This window comes from Chlamydotis macqueenii, chromosome 6 (genome assembly GCF_036417535.1).
Source record: "Chlamydotis macqueenii isolate bChlMac1 chromosome 6, bChlMac1.mat, whole genome shotgun sequence".
Taxonomy (NCBI): Eukaryota; Metazoa; Chordata; class Aves; order Otidiformes; family Otididae; genus Chlamydotis; species Chlamydotis macqueenii.
In genome coordinates this window covers 22,303,556-22,317,946 of record NC_141561.1, presented here as the reverse complement: position 1 = coordinate 22,317,946, position 14,391 = coordinate 22,303,556, and the positions used below count along the sequence as shown (strand labels likewise).

Below are 14,391 nucleotides of genomic sequence, written 5' to 3'. Positions count from 1 at the left end.
CAATTAAATACAGACAAGAATTGAGTTGAGATGGTCAACAATAAACAAATGGTGAATAAAAAGCACTTCAGAACTTAATAAAGACTTAGAACAGAGGTATGAAAAACTTTGTGAATGGACTGAATGAATAAAAGCTTAATTTTACTGGTTTTAAGCAAATCCAAGTCAGTAATAAAGTGCAGAAGTGGTTCTACAGCAGACAAGGGATCTATAAAGCTTGATAACAAAGGTACCAAATTAAGCATTAGTAATGCAACTCTTTACTGATTCAAAATTAAGAATACCTGCAAGTGTTTGCATAGCACATCTAAGCACAGAAAAGGATGCAAAATGATGCAAGCCTCATACATCCACCCCCATATACTTAGTAGTGTGTATACTGGGGTAAATGTATATATTCCTCCATGCTGTCTGAAAATATTTAAATGCTAATAAATATATTAAAAGAAATCTACTGTCGACATTTTTAAATGGCGTTCCCGTATGGCTTTCAAGGAGCACTAGGAAGGCGCTCTGTCACCACACCACGGATTCCCGCCCCACCCGTCTCCCTGCTGCCGAGCCAGGAAAACAAAGCGGCACAAACCGAGCCCCTCCCGAGAGAGGAGCGGCCCCCCGGCCCGGCCCGGCCCGGCCCGGCCGTAAGATGACAGCGGCACCAGCCAGGGCCCGCCAGCAGCGAGGTCCCCACCCAAAGCCCACACAGCAGCGCGCTCCCACCCTGACAGGGTCCTACCGCGCCCTGAGGCCCGGGAGAAGGCAGCGCTGCCCAAATCGCCCGGAGCTCGCCCCTACCCTCTCCCCTTTATTGAGGGCCGGGCCCCGGCGCGGGCCGCCTCCGGCCCCACCCTGGTGCCGCGCCTCTCATTCGACAGGGCGAGGCCGAAAGAAGGAGGGTCCCCACCGGGAGGGCCAGCTCGGCCGCCGCGGGACCCCCGCGCACCTGCTAGCGGGGCCTCCTTCTGCTCCAACCGCCCCTCCGCCGCGGCGCTCCGCTCCGCTTCCGCCGCTTCACAAAGACACCGGCAGCTGACAGGCAGCAGCCTACGGCGGGCGCCTAGGATCAAACCAGCTCCGAACGCGTTGCGGGACGCGCAGGAACTTACAGGAACTGCGGAAGAACACGGAGGCCTATAGAGGGCCGCGGTGCGCACGGACACCAACGCCCCACTCGTTCCCGTCGTCAGGGAGAGCGATCTGAAAGGAATTCACACAGGGAACAAGCGCGAAGCGACGCGGGGATGGGGTGCTTCCGGAGCCCTAACACCACACCCCTCCTGTGGGGCGCTGCTGAAGCAGCTTTGAGGACAACGACGCTCAACATGCAGCGCGCCTCACCCTCGGCGCCCTACGGCGTGAGTGTGGCGCGGAAGCGGCCGTGCTTTGCATGACGGGAGCTGTAGTCTTTTGAGGGAACACAGCGGCAGCGGCCGCGGGGCCCGGGAACCGAGCGCGCATGCTCACTCTGCTGTGATTCGCTGGTGGCGGCGGCGGGAGCGCGAGGCTCTGGCGGTGTGGCTTCACACAGGGCCTGGCTGCGCCTTGCGCGCAGGGCGGCGGGCGGCCCCGAGGAGAGCGGGCCCGGACGGGGCGCCAGTGCGGGGCTCTGCTTTCTCTATCGGTTTGGCTGTCCGGGGAGCGAGGATCCAGGCTGGCCGCAGCCGGGCCGGCAGCGAAACGAGTCAGCCCTATGCAAGCAGTGGTGGAACTGTATCATTTCAATTGTAGGTGAGGCAGGCGGGTAGCTGTCATCACTTCAGTGACCTCAGGATAAAATATGTAAAAGCCTGATTTGCTGTGAGTGCCAGGCTAGGACAGAATTGCCCACGGTACATCAGCTTGGTGTGGATGTCAGCAAGCGGAGTTTGGCTGTTGGGTTGATAGGGCCTTGTTCGGTAGCAGGCTTCACTGTGTGCACTGAGAGGGGTAAAGCAGTGCTGAACCTAGACTGCATCAATGAGTGGGGTAAAGCCGTGCCGAACCCAGACTGCATCAATGAGTGGGGTAAAGCCGTGCCGAGCCCAAACTGCATCAATGAGTGGGGTAAAGCCGTGCTGAGCCCAAACTGCATCAATGAGTGGGGTAAAGCTGTGCTGAACCCAAACTGCATCAATGAGTGGGGTAAAGCCATGCCGAGCCCAAACTGCATCAATGAGTGGGGTAAAGCAGTGCTGAACCCAAACCGTGTCAGTGAGCTTCACACGGGAATGAAGTTACACAGTTTGTTTTGATGCAAGTACTAACCAGTAGTAAGTGACTTTGCTGTTCCCCAGGTGGCCTATATTAATAAGTATATTGCCACTTGTATCCTGTGGAAACATATATCGAGTTTTTCTACCATTTTTTCCTAACTGCTGAACTATTGCTACTGACTACTGTTTCAGTGAAGTGCTTGATTCCTAAGACCGCTGATCTTATGAAACTGTGCTTACCAAAGCAGAATTAATATGGACAACTCGTATAGGTCAAGTGGAGCATGTGTTCACAACACTCTATAAAATGAAGTTTTTGGAGGCGATAACAGCTCCGGAGAGGATTCAATTTTCTACTATTACAAATTGGAATAATTTATTTTAAATCACTGATCTACAGACATTTATATCTGGTGAGTATATCTTCAGAACTGCTGACGAGCACTGGGAAAGGATTGTGTTTGCAGTCAAGCTCTGTCAGGCTGCAATTCTGCTTTGTATCATAAGCTGAACAGGTTGGTTGGTACTTTGCTGGGATAGCTCCCAGGAGAACTTAAATTGCTGCAGTGTTGATTATTTACCCCTCTGTAGTCTTCCATGTGAGTCAGGGTTCATACTATACCTTAAGAAAAATTAGAAAAACTGGCTGTTGTCTAGATGGCTACTGTTCATTGGATAGCCCCCCAGGCGTTTCATAAGAGTATGGGTGTTACCATTCAGGAAAACTCAAAGTGAAACTGTCAAAGGAAACTGTATGATGTGCAAGGGAAGGGGTTGCATTTTTCCTCAGAGATTGAAATATGAAGATGATAGTAATGAACTTCCACAAACAGCTGTCCTGTTTGAATTTATTTGCCAGAATTTTCTAGTATCACTTACAATAATGTGTGCACCTGAGAACAGGAATATGTGTTTTAATTCTGTATTTTACATATGCTTCTTGTTTGGTCATAAAATACTAATTTTATATTTGAAGCTTCCCAGTAATGTTTTTACATTTAAAATTATGAATGTAGGAGCCAGATATTCCACATTTGTGATGAATTTAGCCAATTGCTTTTTGGTAATTGATCTTCAACACTGAAGGGTATTTCTTGGTCCTGAACCTACATATATCTGCTGAAGGTCATGTTATTATTTTTTACATTAGTCTTTCATTTTACAACATCATTACTACAATAGCTGATTTTTGCAGCTCTGACATCTCCACTTTTTCTTTGTAAACTACAGCTATAGTTTTCAAATAGTTTAGCAGTAACACAAACACTGATGAAATACTAACTCTGTACAAATACATTTGTGATGTATTTTTTTAGCAGTCATTAATCTCACAAGTAATAACAGTTTAAATTTAAATAATCTGATACATTTTTCGTCAGCTGGAAGGCTCATGAGGTATCTGATGGGAGGACAGGTTTGAGAAAGCATACTGATTGTAGATGTTTACAAGTGAGTGGTTTTTTTTCTGGTCTCAGCTTCCTGGTGACAGTATCTTTCAGTAGAGTGAACTCCAATTTTATAACGGTCTCTAAGAATGAGGAGAAATTATACTGTGAGGTGGACCCTTTCTGTATCTAGGACCAGGAAAACAGCTTGTAGGGGATTTTATGCATCCATCCTATGCATTGGCTCTAGGATGAACACGGCTTGGTTCAGACGTGGACACCAGCTTTAGCAGTGATTGTGTACTCACGTAGACAGATTAGCCTGTTACTGAGAAGTTATTTTGAGACATGTAAAGGAATATAAAGATAAATCAGGTCTCTGCTTCAGATGGGCAGGAATCCAGACTAAACACGAGAAGGTGTAATTTGATTCAGAAGGGCCTCTACTTTTGTCTTTTGGAGAACATTAGGCTTCTGTGCTGCCTGAATTAGAAGAAGGGTAGACAGCAAAGGCAAGTAGGCTCTCACCTTGCTTCGTCAGCTCATAGTGCCACTGGAGAATAGTCATTTGCTCTGGAGCGTGAGCCCAGTTCTGTGCTGGAGAGAGTAGTTCCCTCCTCAAGTTACTGCCACTGCCACACTGTCCTGTAGGAGTACGAGAAAGTGGGAAAAGGCAGCTGGCTTACATTTCTCCATTAAGGCTCCATTTTAATTATCTTTTTTTCTCCTGTTTCAGGAAAATTAAAAGTCCTTCTTACAGACTTACTGGAATTGAAATAATAATGAAGATCTCATTCCACAATATAAAGATACAACTTTTCTGGTATCATTTAATAGTCTGTGGTTTCCCCTTAGAAAATCTGCTGTATTGCTAATATAGGTTGCTCTCTGTCCTTCTCCCTCCCTTTCCTGTTCCCGCTAGATGGACTTTTTTTTTTTTTTTCTGTTGTGTGAAAATAAGGTGATGGTGAATGATGGATCCTTTCTGAGATGAGAACACTTTTGCAATCTGGTAACCTTTGGCACAAAACACATACACTAGTGAATGGTCCAGCACTTAAGAGTGATTCACGACTAAGCATTATAGAAAATAGGTTTACCAGTTGAAAAATTCGAAGGCAAGTTCTCCTTCCTCAGTATAGTCTGTGTATGGTACTCTAATTTTTTTTCTATTATGTGGTTAAGAAGATAGGAGGTAATGGGAGCTTCTTAAGGGATCCTGTAATGCACTAAAACCTGCACTAGTTCTAATGGTTTTAAGAGAGAGTATGAAAACTTCCAAGAGTTCAGCCAAAAAGAATTATTTTCAGATACATTGTATGCTAGGCTGCATTCTACCCTCAGTTTGTGTACCTATCTGCCATTAACCTTTGTGGAATTTTAATGTATTCATTAGAGGGAGAGTATGTTTGAATACTTGTTAAGATGATAACAGTTCCTTTTATCTGTATTATGTTAGTGTTATTAGCCAAAAAGATAATAGGATAAACAAGGAGAGAGAAAGCATTCACTTTTTTTAGGGGCTTTTTTAAACTTTTCATTAAGAATTGAGTTACTTTTCTGTATGTACATAGAAGAGGTATTTTATACAATCCTAAAGTATATTTTAGACTAGAATTAATATGAACAAAGGCCCACAGAAATACTAAGTTTTACTAAAAATTAATGGACTTTTCATCCAGTGACATCAAATTATCTTATTCTAGAAATGTTAAATAATTACCCATAACAAGTACCTTGTAATTATTTACAAATGAAATAATAGAGTTAAAAAGACTAAGTGACAAGACCACAAGGATTCCTAGTTCTGGTATTCTATTCTTACCACAAAGTAATGCTTATTCTTCTGTAACTATTAACTGTAACAGTTAACTTTTCACATTTTCCCATTCTTTTGAGAATTAGCTGAATCACTGACTCAGTATCAGTCAGTTCTATTCAGTAAAGACTAGTGCCGTGGAGTCATTTTACCACTAACAGCAATGTAAGTGAAGATAGAGTTTGTTCCTTTTTTGAGTGTTTAATAAGAAACTTGCTAATGTGTTGGAAGAAGGTCTGAAAAAATACATGGAATTAAACTATAGAGCAAACACATAAACAGCAATTTTTAATACAAAAATATTCTTAGAGTATCTCCTGCTTTTTAACTTAAGTAAGTCTTTATTTTTAGCATAAGTTGCAAGGCAGTAGATGGTTGGAAATGTATTTGCTACTAGCAGAACCCAAGCTCCTAGGTTGTATTTATAAAACACCTGAGCAGAAAGGAGATGGCATAATAAGTCTTCTGTAACAATTACTGCAGCCATCTGGTTTATAGTAAGTACCCCGCTGGAACATACCAAGTGGCAGAGTGAATGCAGTGAGAAGGGGCTTTTTCACCTCCGAGCAGGATCAGCACAAAAGGTTCAAATACCAAAACACTCCACAAACTTAAGTTTCACTTGATTTATTCAAATGGAGAAGGTAATAAATGATTAGTAGTGATTATCAACAGATTAACAGTAATAGCATTTAAAGGTAATACATCTAATCATTACTACATGAAAATAAGTATAGTGATTAAGAAAGATACATCACCAATTACTCTATTAAAATGTTACCGTCATCCAGATCTGCAGTCGCTGGGGAGCGCCGGTTGCAGCAAGGATTTGGAGAGCCTGTCCCGGCAACTGGGAGGTCCTACACAGTGCGTTCACTCGTAGGTGAGGTCTTCAAAGTCGCTGCAAGAGGGTCCAGCCTTTTACAGTGCTAAATAAACAATTTTAATTATTCCAAAATGTGGAATCATCTGGGTTCAGTTACCGCATTGGCCCCGACTCTAGAGCTTGGCCAGAGCTCAAAAGAGGAAACGAGGGAGTTGCTGTGATGTAACGCTTCTCTATTGCCTATCTTCTGTTTTTTCATACACAAGGCCAGAGTTGTTGTCCGTTCTTGTGATGTACTTTCTCACACTCTGTCTATAATGAAGAATTTAAAATTAAAACAACACAATCCTGCTGAATGTAGCACTGCGATACGGATCATCCATGGGTCAGCTCTGGCTCAGGCCTGTTAATCAGGCCCCATCACTTCAGGAACAAGATAACAGGGATATATTCCACATCCCAAACAAATCTATAGAGACTTTGTCCAAACTGGAAGTAGCCCTCCTCTGACTGATTATTTCCCAGAGTATGCTACAACTTCATCTCCCTTGTTCGCAGAGGTAATGTGCTAACAGTCGTGTTTAAGCCATATATAATTTGGAATGTTTGTAAGGGGATTTCCTGTGGATCTTGCAACAGTTTTCATGCAAGAAATGTTCTGTTTTGAAAATCTGTTTGACTCTCGGTGAAGGCTGTTGCTGCTCAACTGAATTTGATTCAGATTTTGTTGCATTTCAAAAATGTTAAAATTGAGTCATTGAGAATCTGCAAAATTTGTGGGCATTCTTGTGAAAAAATAATAGAAAAAAGTTTTAAATTCAAACCACATATAACATTAGTAAACATGATTTGGATAGCTAAACCAATCCTTCTGCTTGTTTAGGGCTAATGTTAATTTAATTTTGTATACTCCAAACAAACAGGTTTTTTCATTTCCTTTGTTTTATTTATAGATTTGTTTTCTAGACAAATACATTATGTTGTCTTAACCTATATGTTGGGTTTTTTTTAAAATCAGAATAAATGTGATCTTTCTGTTTTGCTTGAACAAAATTTGACCACATTAATATCCTGTTATTTAATCTATATGACAAGTGTTTTGGATTTTGTTTTCTTGTGAAATAATCTAATCTGTGCAAGCAGTTTGTTTTTAAAAAGACATTTTGGACAAAAGTAATCTCTTTAGGTTTGAATGGTATATCATTCAATGCTCTTGATTACATTGTCTGTATTAAGATCTGTATTAAAACAGAAAAAGAGAAAAAACTCCAGAAGGCTTTCTGTACGGCTTGTAAATGGAATATACATGTATGAACTTGTATAGACTTAAGTAAGTCTACATCTTTCCCGTGACACGTGATTTTAAGACTCAAGAAAACCAGAAGACAATTAAATGTACACATTATATAACAGCTACTGCTTTTTTATTTTTGAAGGCTGAGAGAAGTATACAGTTTCCTGCAAGTAAGGTACATTTTGCTGGTATGTATGTGTATGAGTGGATACTGTACTGCTGGTAAATTTTTTATCCAATAAATGCTTTTAACCATAGACATCACCACAGATCTTGATGGCTGTCAGTGTTCAGTTTTCTACGGAGTCAAATCTGTCATTTCTGTTAGAAGAAATTTTATAAGCCATGAGCCTGTCTGTCTCAAAGAAAGCAGTTTGTGGTTTTGTTTAACTTGCTGCTGGAATCTCTTCTATCTGGATGTTTTCAACAGGAGATTAGACAGCTGTTATACGTTAAAGTACACTGCTTCTGCTAAAGCAGGTTGGACTAGATCTCTGCATGTGTGTCCTAAGTCTGTGTTCCTATTGTGCTGTGAGTACAGGAAGAAAAAAAAAAACAAAACAACAATTCATAGAATTCTTCTCATGCAATACCTTCATGTGAAACAGCAATCTGGAATCTTATGCAGCTGTAGTAGTTTACAATCAAACTCTGCAAAATATAAACGCTTTGAAAAAATTCAATTATTCAACTACAGTACACTTGCAGAAAAATATTTTTATAAAATTTACATTTAATTGAATTATAATAAGATATTAAATATATATTTGTAGCTGGGGACTTGCATTTATTTTACAGGAAATAGAATATATTCAGATATTCCTGAAAAAAATCTACATGTACGATATGGCAGTTTTTGTTCTTCATTACATATACAAAGCAGGGTCTATCTTGTTAAATCTAATTTTTATAGTGATATGACAAAAATTAAACAACATTATTTTTGTTAATGGTGTGTATGCTAGTAATGCTAGCAAGCTCCAGCACATATTTACAGATATGTGTGTAGGAGCAAAATGCACTTATAGGTGTCTTTAAAGTCAATGGAAGTATGTGATATTTAAGCAATACTCTCATTAATCAGGAAAATTATTGTACTATAGTTATAAAGTATTATATCTTTTCTTGCTATTCATTACCCTAAAGGTGGCCGCAATTCAGGAGTGAGGAAAAATCCATTGTAGAAGCTTGCTTAATTCTTCGTATATGTCCACAGACCAACTGTTGTGATATATTTACATTTACAGTCATTTAGAGTTCAAGATGAAGTGAAAGATACAGATCCATTAGATTTTATAATTTTATGTTTATGATTTTTCTGTTTACTGATAAATCAAGCATTTTGTAGAACTTCTTTCTCTGAGAGAATGAAACCTGTGGCTGGTAGAACAATTCATCTTAAAAAGAGACCATTTTCCCAGCTCTTGTCCTTGCTCTGGAATTGTGGGGGAAGTGACTTAAGTCATGTCTTTTTCACCTTGATATCAAAGGAGGAAAAGTGATGTTTTGCCACCCGTAGTTTTTGCCACTGGTTCCTAGGTTACAGACATACCTTTATTTTCTCTTAGTCTCAGTTTTTGAATGTGTCAAATTAACCAGACATTTCAGGAACACTATTTCTTACAGCTAAAGCTATGTGAGTTGATATTTGAAAGGAAGCTTTTGGAATTGAATGCATCATATATAATTTTGAGTGTTATTAAAGTAATATCTGCATGGCATAGATCATATCTTCTTTACTAACAAAGAAATCAACAACTGAATCATACCTGCATGATTTCTGAGCTTTTTCTCCTGCCACATTTCATAAGCTGACAGAGTTATCCTCATGACACAGGTATAAGCAAATATTATCCAGAAGTTTTCAGGAGTTAACTCAAAATCAGTCACAGATATTCAAGTGACAGTTAACAGTTGTCCTTCCAACTCCTAGTTCCATGATCAACTCAGAAGAACATACTAATTTTCTTAAATATCAAATAATATTTAGAAGTAAGCATTTTAAATAACTGCAAATTCTAAATTTGTAAAGTTAAAAGATGACCTCTATAGGGTGGAGATTGTCTACCGCTGTTGGCCATTGTTTGCACTCCTGAAATGTGCTAAAGCAAATGTAATATTTATTTCCATTGAGAAGGCAAATTACTTTTCATAGAAAAGGATCAAAAGCATCAGAGTGTTAATGATAGGAGGTGCGACAGTGAGAGTAGAAGAACTGATGGGACACTTATGGTTCAAGGAATTCAGCATTTTTCATTTATGCTGGAAAAAATGTAAATGATGTCACCCTTGCCTCCTTAGTGCAAAGTTATCAGACAGACATCACTAAGCGATATCTCTGACATTAAAATGACTGGAATGTTATTTCCTGCTATTTCTTTTCTTTGGAAATCTTCAATATCTTATTGCAAATGGAACGAAAATCCACATATAATGGTGTAAAAAGCGAAGATCTGTCTGTAGTCTCAGTACTGGATTATTGCTATTCTATCTCAAAGCTAATTGAAATCCAGGATGTTTGTATCAAAGCTGTAATGAGACACTGACAAATGCCTTTCTGCCCCACTGGAAATGTAATCTTTCTATTGAACATTTTGTCCTGGTAAATTCCGTCTGCCACAGAAATAGGCATTTTGCATGTGAATCGAGAAGGTCACTACTTTGGATCAGATGATGTGGTGTACACTCCACTTGCCTTTAGATGAAATTGATCCTTTACTGTGTTGAACATAGGACTGTGAATTTTTTACATGTAATTATCTTATTGTTTCATCTGGATGAATTTGGAATGCTAATGCTACCACCGCTTTTTGATCTTTGCATATATCAGTGTGACAGTTCTCTTAAAAGCCAGTTATTCCCTAGGTAGTAATACATTTTAAATATTCCTTTGCATATCTTTACTAAATAAAACAGATTAAGGTCACAGTGTTTCATTTACTGATAATGTATTTGATAATTTGGTAGAAGTGAGTATTTGATAACATTTTGCAGCAGAAAAGCAATAGTTCTATGTATAATTACTCAAACTGGTTTGAGTGAACTTATTTACTTCTCAATACCTAGAAACTAAACTATATATTCAACATTTTGATTGTTTTACTCAAACAATCCCATTGATTTAAATGAAGAGAGGCACCATAAAACTGAATGGCAGTGGCAGTTTGTTCACTCATCTTCAGTGTTAAAACTTTCATTACGTTTCTTTGAAAATGTGGCTTGTTGTTTTGTTTTTTTTTTATAATAGAAGATAAATTATACCAAGTGTACGTACAAAATCAGTATTTTTTCCTCTTTTGTTTTGATGTGAATATATGCTCTTAGCATTTTCACATCAAGTGTGTAGATTATTTGTGAAAAAAAAAGGAACAGATCTCTAGCTAAGGAAGGGATAATGTGAAAGGGATAAACAGCAGCTAGTCTCTACAGGTATGAACCTGTTCTTATTTAAATCGATGGAAATTTCACTGACAACTGTAGCAAATGTAGGATCAAGTCCTCAACTCTTTCTGAAAATCAATTAGATGCATTCTTAATAGACTTCCATGCCTTTGAAAATCTGTCTCTAAATTATTGTTGGCAACCAATCAATTGGATATTTGAGTTCATTGTATTAAAATAAATTCCACAATATTGTGTAAAATGAAAGGAAATGCTTTAATTTGCTGGCTTTTTATTTATCCAAAAAGATTAAGCTATCTGGGATTGTCAAATCACCTTGTTTTAGTCCAACAAGTAGGACTCAACAGAATACTGATGTGACTCTTTGTGTATTTGATTTGTTTCTGCAGTGTGAAGAATAGTGCTGGTACTAGGAAGCAGAGAGATGAGAAATTGCTATGTCAGGCACTGGACTGAAATAAATTTTAAATATACTTTTTATATGGTAATATAGCAATTAAAAATTCTGATTCCGTGTCTGCTAAGAAAATGTTGGAAATGCTTTTAGAAATTTCTTAACCCATACTAAATTTGTCAGTTCAGGAATAGTGGATAACCCAAAATATAATAATTAAGGAAGACTAAGCAATTTTTAATGTAAAAACTGTGGCTTATTCTGATTTGGATTTATTTTGAATCTTTGATTGTTCACAGGAGATTCAGTGATGGCTGAAGAGTACATGACACAAGCTGGCAGGTGGTACAGCATAAGGTTTGCATAAAGCTAATTTTTCCATTTCTCCAATCTTAATCTGCTGTTTTCAGGCTCAATAATCTGATTCCTTAGAGCACATTGTTGTTAAATGAGATCATATAATGTCATGCTATATATTATGCTACACAGTGCTGTATTTACCTAGAGAACAGCATATTCTTTTGAAATCTTAGCTAGTTATATAGCTTTTATAGATTTAAAATTACAACATTAACATCTATTTTGTATAATAAAGATACATTTTAATTGAGATATTGTAAAACAATGTTTATGATTATATAAATTACACTTATGTAATGAAGGTAATATATCTATACATGCATATAGTACATATATTAACTTAAGCATGATTCATATAATAAAGATATTGAGGTTATTATTAGTTTTATTTAATAAATTGAGATAGTGAGTCAAGTCAAAAGATGCTGTAAATACCTTATAACTTTAACAGAATGAGAGAGGAGATAAATTTCAGGAGGAATATCAAAACAAAAAAATTTTGAAAGTTATGTTTGAGGAGTTCTTATTTATTACTTATTTATAATTAGGAGGGGGAAAAACCCCCCAAATTTGAATGGAAGTAAGGAACTATTGTAATTGGTAAATATTTAACAAAAACGACTGTATCTGTGTATATTTGAAAGCCTGATACTTGAAAACTGCTGAATGCATTTGCTTCAAACTAAAAATGGTAAAAATGTGACTGTTACTCTTAGAACAAGCATGAGAAGTATTGGCCTAGAGGTAATTGTTTTGAAAAGTTATTTTAAGCTAATGAAAAGAAGATTGTAGAATAAAAGTGCCGTTTCAACCATGGAAGTGTAATAAAATCAGCTAATGCAGGAGTGCATTCTGGCAAGAATAAAATAAGCATTGCAGAGCCTGATATGGCCAGTATGAAGTACAGAAATGTATCCAAGTGAGTAAACATCAAATAAGGGATTATCCCTACTTGTGAAGAATCCATTCCAGCAAGAAATTGAACTACTGCATCTGAAATTCGTAGGACTCCCTAGAGAGCTAAAAGGGAATCTGCAGATTCTGTCATCAGTACGCCAAGGATCTCTGCACTGTACTGTAGTGCACAAAAGTACATGTTTCCCAGATTTCCCTTTTAAGGGACTTCTAAGTATTCCTTCAGAATACTAATCAGACCTTGGTGTTCTGAGTTTTTAAAAGTATAACTAGATTCTCTTTACTGTTGCTTGGCGTTTGAATGCAAGAAAGAAGTTTTGATTTTCTAGATGTTCTAAAATAACAACAAAAATATTATGATATTCTGAAATGGTTTGAAAGGTAAATAGAAAGTTGTAAAATGTTACCAAATGTGCAAGCTTGCAATAGTAACAGTAACAACAGGAAAAGAGGAAGAATAAGCATTTAAGGAGAACTACTTTATTCCATATTTAGCTCGAAGTGGAAAGAGACTATCCAAAGCAAATAACAGAAGGACAACCAGTTCTGTGAAACTAGGTGACAGGAGACTGGGGAAGTGTGGAGGAGGAAATTTCTGAGATCACAGAATAAAGGTGTTAGGTATAAATCAGAACTGATTTTGTACTGAAGGATCTGCCAAAATGATGGTACTAGAATATATTGATGTAGGAGTATCCTACATGTATTGCATATATCTCAAAAAACTTCCAGAACACCATGCTAAACCATTCCAGAGCAAAGAAATTATCCGTGGATAATAAGTTGAAGAGAGAAAAGATTTTTATATACCTTTGTTAATATGGTATAGAAAATAGAAAGAACTACTGAACAAGATAATGACAAATTGGATACTCTTAACAAGATTATTAACTATGAGAGTCAGAGACGATGTTAATAATGTAAGTATAATGGCTGCCCCAAAAAAGCTTTTGTTCTTGAAGCCTTGAGTGTAGTAATTTATAACATGTAACATACATATTTTAAAAGTTATCGAACAGATAGGAGATATGTAAGTGAGGATAAAAATTATTATTATTATTTCTTTCGAAGTGACAGTCATTTTTGGTGACCGAGGGGTGTTCATTTGGGGTTTAATTTTGTAGCTAAAATGAACACCAAGAATTCTAATGACTTCAACAGTCAGGTATGGATGTTAAACCATTCTAAAAAAAAATCCTAATACATCCCAAGTAGACACACATAAATGGGCACATGCAAAGTCAACGGTCCTCTGGAAAACCGTGGTCAAACAGCACAACTGCCTTTTATTTGGATACCTGTTTGGTTTGGAAAAGGATCGCATTACGAGGTTCTGTCTCTAGACTTGAGAGGTAATGTGATCTGTAGAATCAATACTGCAAAAGACTTTACAATTTTGGTGGATTTTTTTAAATTTTGTGTTTTGTATTTCTGCTGCCACACATTCAGATGGCAGGCTCACTATAGTATGTTATACTTCTCATATGATCAGGAAACCTGTGACACACATTTAGAATTTTAGAAACGTAGTGTTGCCGTTCTCTCTCAAACACTGTTCCCTGATTGGCTTTGCAAATATAAAAAGTGCAATTTTATCCAAGTCATCCTTTCCTTATCTTTTATTTGTAAGCCTTGTTTGCACTAAAAAGCATTTTTAACAGAATAAACTTCTAATTAAAACTTATTTCAGTTTTAATTGAACAAGTGAAGATCCCTTTTACAGAATCTTCCAAGTTACTTTAAGATACATCACTTTAACTTAGGATATGGTTTACATAAACATTTTTTTCATTGACTCTCCTGG

At 37.8% G+C, this 14,391-nt stretch overlaps 1 protein-coding gene across 7 annotated transcripts in view; it reads right to left on the bottom strand.

Moving 5' to 3' along the window:
* DYNC1I2 (dynein cytoplasmic 1 intermediate chain 2) overlaps positions 1-1,335 on the bottom strand; it is a 28,447-nt gene extending 27,112 nt beyond the window's left edge. For 2 of the 7 annotated variants that reach the window (XM_086750810.1, XM_086750811.1), the window contains exon 1: positions 944-1,333. The gene's annotated coding sequence lies outside the window, so the exon portion shown is untranslated. Of the gene's footprint in view, positions 1-736; positions 866-904 lie in introns of those variants that run through there. The other 5 variants (XM_086750808.1, XM_086750807.1, XM_086750812.1 and 2 more) reach the window with 5 other exon arrangements.
* Between the last annotated feature and the right edge of the window lie 13,056 nt (positions 1,336-14,391).